Below are 5903 nucleotides of genomic sequence, written 5' to 3' on the forward strand. Positions count from 1 at the left end.
TTAGGACATCCTAAGGTTTATCAACTGAATTCTGAATTCTTCCATCTTTACATCACATCGGAGTGTCGTGGATCTCACTCTAGCACCTTGTCTGCAAACAGGTCATAAAAGTTCATTAAAAGAAAAATTAATGTAGAAATTGCAAAGAGCACCTTTTAGGAGTATCGCATAACTGCATTCATAGTACCCCAAAAGGGAACTGTGCTACTTATGATTCCCTGGTGTCTCTGTATTTTCTTCTTGTACAGTGGGCATAAAAACTCCAGAGAATTTAACAAAGCCACTAAGCAAGACTAAATAAAAAAATTTGGAGAATTGCAGATGTTTAAGAGGCATAAGAGAGCAAGAATAGCTAAAACTGAGGATTCAGCAAATGAAAGTGGTGTTCCTGTAACATGTGAAAAGAAAGTGGAGAGCAGGCAAGTCTGAAAGACCTGTTAGGTGTGGTATTGTCAGCCATTCCTAGGAGGTCAAGTTCACATAGCTGTGCACTTCCTTCCTGCAACAGGATTAATTTATATCAGCATGCCTCAGTTGGCAAACAGGCACTGAAGAAGATGGAACAGAGAGGATATTGGGATATAGTTGTGGCAGTGCTGTCTTTTTAATGTTTTGGTGCAGAGGTAAGAAAGAAGGGGAAGAGAGGAAGCAAGAACGTGTGAAGAGAAACAAGGGGAAAAATTATTGACCCCAACTTGAATGTGTAGAGGAAATGGAAAATCTTCTGAGCAGGGATGAACTAGCCAACTTTATGTGGAGAGGGGAGGATCCTTTCAGCTGGGGACACTGAAAATTGCACATTGAGACACAAAACTATCCTTTTAGTGTACTCAGACAGACTGTCTGGTTACTGTAAGTTGAAGGAAACTGACAGCAAGCAAACCAGGTGCCAGCGGAGACCTTGCTCCAAGACAGGACTTTGCTTCTGCTAATTGTGAAACGTGCTCTTCATATGAAAAGGTACCTTGTAAACACTTGGGAAGATGCTTACCAGTAATGTCTGGTAGCAGCATGAGTTTCAAATGAGCAGAAGTGTTGCTTAGCTCCAAGAGTAAAGCAAGTAAAGTAAATAGCAACAAATAATTAAAAAACTTGAAAGGAGGGCACTGTTGAAAGTCACTGCTTTGAGGCTTTTTCTGCCTTCCCTGCAGTGCACTGTCACTGACTGACAATGTAACACAGGCAGAACAGAAGCACTGTTCATTAATCCTGTGTCTTCTCTAGGAAGCTATTCCTATCAACAGCCAATGCCTTCCCTGTGCCAGGCCCAGCATGTGGCATGTGTAGGCTCATAGCTTCAACGAGCAGCTACTGCAAAGACCCACGTTTATACAGACAGTTACCTTCAAGACTGCTAATTCTGCCTGGGGCTGAGCCACAGGGCCTTGTTGCTAACAGAGAGATGGGAGAGCTACATTTTGCTTTGGTTTTTTACCTCATTTTAATAAGTACAGAAGAAGATCAGCCAGGACATGTTGGGACAGCTAGGTATCAGTCTTGACCTTTACCACTTCTGTCATGTCTCCTGAAGCCCATCCTGTCCTGGATGATGACAACTTAGTGAGACCTCATTCTGCATCATAATGTATTTGTCCTCATGCTCAGAGAGGATGATTTTGATTACATCCTTTGCTGATGGACACATGACCTTTGTCCTGTGTGGCCCACAATCTGGGATTTGCCTTAAGACTGGTAAGTAGCAATGTAGTGACTACTGGCTGTGATCAGCAGCTCAGCCTCACTCACTGGTCTCAGCACCTATACCATGAGTGGGGTGGGCTCTGCCACAAGCCCCCCTGCTGTCCCTTCCTCTGTGGCTTCTTTATTGCTGCCTGAGGCAAGTCCACAGCAAGTGAGGCCACTGTACTGGCAAGTTCCTTAGAGTCCTTTCCCACCTTATGGGTGAGCACATGGTGCATAAGGCTCTGGGGAAGGGGGTAACCCATGCCACAGAGCTCACATTTGCAGGGCATGCCAGCCAGATAGGATTTCTAATGGCACCACAGCTTAGTAGCCAAGGACTTAGTGGCCATGGTGTAGGACTTGCTGCACTGTTTGCAGGTGAAAGTGGTTACACAAGGAGCTGGGGTTGGCCAGGTGACACCCAGTATGGCACACTAGCACCCCTTGAGACCAGCTGGCCCAGTCCCAGTGGCCAAATGGATCTTCTGGTGCACGCAGAGAGAGAGCCAGCATGCAAAGGCCTTGCCACACTACTGGCAGGACAAGGGGTGCTGGCTGGTGTGCGGCACCTGGTGCTCCCGCAAGTTTCTTGGGGCAGCAAAGCTTGTGACGCTGGGTGCACTGGAATGGCCACACACCCCTGTGGGCCAGTGCATGGGCCTTGAAGCTCTCCTCTGAACTACAGCTTTTGCCACACTCTGTGCAGGAGGGGCTTGTGGCAAGTGGTGCTTCTTGGGGTGGCAGAGCCATAGGAAGGCTTCATCATACTCCCTGGAGCACCACTTGTGCTCGATCATCCCATTTTGGAACAGAGATCTTAGAGGGGGCCTGGGCTGCCAGAAAAATCCTCCACCAGCTCTGTATACTCCTTCTGCCACTCAGGCTCCTCCAGTAAGCCCTTCCCCCTCTTGCTCTGGGGATGCCAGCCTGAAGTTTTTGGAAGCTTTACTCTCCTTCTCACAAATCTCTACAGTCTCTCCTTTTGTAGGACTGAGCTGCTGGAGTTCCTGCCCACTTGTCCTGCCACCAGAGTCCAGCAGGAAGCAAGTGGGCTGGCCAGAGCATGCAACTTACATGGCTTACCAACCAAGGGAGCACTGATTCAAACCCTGCTTCAGGGAGGTAACAGATCCAGGTCTCCAGCACTTGCTTCCTGCTGTCCCATTTTCACTTTTTTTTTTTTTGCTGCAGAACTGGGTTCCACACCCTTATCCAGTTCTTCTTTGCACCTGCCACTGGTCTCAATGGTTGAGATGGGCTTGATGTGCTGATTCTCAGTTCCCAGCACTCTGGCTTGCCATGGGTCATGTTTGGAAGCTTCTTGCAGGCTGTGGAAATATTGGATGGACAGTCTGCTAAGAGGGTCTTTGATGACTGTCGTATCATCAGCTACCACCTTGGAGACCTCGGGATCCCCTGTACAAACACGAAGGCATGGGGGGTGAATTAATGCTGGCTGTTATGTGACATGGTTGCCGCCGGGTAAGAGAAGATGAACGCTGGAGATGGATACTCTGCCATGCAGTAATCCTGGGGTGGGGCTCTGCCATGAGAACCATTACTTTTATGATCTTTTTCCCTTTTAAACTGGGGAAGAGGGAGGAATCTCTGATTTCTCACCACAGACAGTACCCGTGCAGCATTCCTGTTGTTTCACAAGCAGCACTTCCAGGGCGTATTGTCATGACTGGCATAAAACAGGGCGACACGGTCTCTTCTCGGCTGGTAGCTCCTAAAAGCGACGCAAGGTCCGTCCGCAGGGGTTGCAGGGCGCACACGTGCCGGGGACAGCTGAAGGCGTAAACCCGACGCTCGGGAAGGCCGGGCCGCGGCACGCACCTGCGAGGGGCTCCGCCTGCGGGGGTGCCCCGGGCCCCCCACGTCTCCGCAGCCGCCCTTCGGGAGCTCCGTGCTGGCGGAACGCTGCGAGGGAGCGGCGGACGCGCCCGGACGGGGCCGGCGGCGGGCGGGGCGGAGCGGGGCGGGTTCCCCCGGCTGCGAGGCCGCGCTTCCGGTGGGCGGTGACAGGCGAGCGGCGGCGGCGGCCGCAGGTACTGGCACCGGCGGGGCGGCGTGGAGTGCCCAGGGAGCGCGGCCGGGCCCTGCCTGCAGCAGCAGGCCCGGCGGCCTGTCCTGGTGCTGCTGGGGCGGGGAAGCGGCCCGGCGGCGGGGTTGGGGCTGGGGCTGGGGCTGAGCGGGCCAGGGAGCTCCGAGCGCTCCGTCCGGGTGTTGCCGGGCTCGCCCTGCGTGAGGGAGCGGCTCGGTCCGCCCGCGGTGCGCGCCTGCCGGAAAGAGCGCGGCTGGCGAAACGCCGCGGGCACCTGGGCGGGGAGAGCCGGGCCGGCATCCCGCGGTGTCCTGGTCACCGCCGATCGGGGCTGGCGGTGCAGGTACGGCCGGAGCGGCGCCGCCGGGCCTGCAGCTGGCTGCTCCCGACCTCGGCGGCTGCGGCGGGGGTGGCGCTGGGGCTGGCTGCCATTAACCCCGGTGCCCAGCAGCAGGGGCTGGTACTTGTCCTGCCTTCAGGCAGTTGTCGTGTACTAGGGGACCTTTGTTTCAGCAGCGTAAATAGCAAAGCTGTGAGTCTCGTAAGCTATCTTGAGGTTAGCAGGAGATGAGTCGAAAGGAACGGGAGAAAACAGATACGTGGTGGAGGGGATGATGATGAGAAGGAGGGGTGCAGGGCTGTGTGTGCCCCATTGCCTCCCTCACGTGTGAGTCCTGGGTGGGTCCTGCACAGCACTGGGAGCAGCCGCTGTACTCTGTGCAGCAGCTCCGGAGAAGACACTGGGAGAGTTCAGCGCTGTTGCCCTCAGACCCTGCAGAGAACCAATAAAGGGAGGTTGATTGCTTGTTAGGGTTGATTTCCAGCGGGCACGGAGGTGGCCTTCAGCAAACGGATTCTCAATCCGGCAAAGGAAGGGAAGGAAGGCTGCTCAATTAAAAAGCTCTTGGAATAATGAAGGACCAAAGATCTTCCCTGAGCAATAGTGTGTCTGTCCTGAGTTAGTGGTCATGGTGAGCCATGACAGGGTCTGACCCTTGACCTCGAGGTTCTTTCAGCGTAGTACCAGGGTAGTGATGCTCTTGGTGGTATCAGTCTTGATGTGGGGGAAAACACAGAGTGGGCTTTATGGGTGAGTCTTGGTTCTGGAACTCATTTGTGCACGTGAGTACTCTGAAGGTGTGCTGCTGAGTAACTGCTTCCTTTTCTTGCAATGTGCTTGTTTTTAACACTATAGCAAAATGCAGGGTCTTGATTGATGGATACAGAAAAACAGACATTTGTGCAAATAAGCCAAAAGTGGGAGGAGGGAGTCAGAAAAATAATCCCTGAACTGGGACTGTGTGCATCTGACCAGTGCTTGTTCATCTTGCACAGAAATGAGGCCACTTTGCTGCTGTAATTCCTTACTGTTTGTACAGCTCCAGGGTGTGGTAATATGTGCATGGACATATCTTTGAAATGTAATTCACTTCTGAACTAATACTACATATGGAAGAAAAACATGAAAAGGAAACTACCAACCAGGTGTAAAATAGAAAGAAGTGGTAGAAATAAAATAAATGGTAGAAAAATAATTAAAATTGCAGGGAAAAAATAGTTTGCATGAGCAGCAGCTACCAAGATTTCCTGGATATAAGTGAATGTTCTTCCCTGGGTAAATTCTGGGTCTTATATAAGGAATCTTCAGAAGAGCTTCAGCTCTTCAGCTTCAGAATTTGTGTGAAAATTGTATTTTAATGGTCTGAGTTCTCTCCTTTAACAGAATGTGCTGTTCTCCATCATGTCTCTGTTATCTAGGAAGATTAATTTTAATTGCACAGCAAATGTTCAGGTGCAGTGTAGTTGCAGAAAACACACTTTAATACTTGGAAAAAAAGGTAACAGTTGTCTCCTTAGAGCCTGGCAGTAAGTAAATGCTTCTGCTGCCATGTGTGATTCTTTAGTTTTTAAATGTTTGGCTAGAATTTTTGGTTTTTAAATCTAGGTATTTAATTCTTCTAATTATTTGCTATATGGAATGTACCACGTGTATCTTGTCATGATATTTATGTAAAACAGGTGCAGTTCCCAAGCATTTAGAGGATTCCATGTCCTGAACTGCTGTATGGTTATTTGACATGAGACCCCATGCTTTTTCCTTTTGCATGTTGGGATAGAGCTGGAGAGAGTTCTGCAAAACCTTCTGGGGCTCTCTGAGTACTACAGTCTGGTT

Source organism: Cinclus cinclus, chromosome 6 (assembly GCF_963662255.1).
Source record: "Cinclus cinclus chromosome 6, bCinCin1.1, whole genome shotgun sequence".
NCBI lineage: Eukaryota > Metazoa > Chordata > Aves > Passeriformes > Cinclidae > Cinclus > Cinclus cinclus.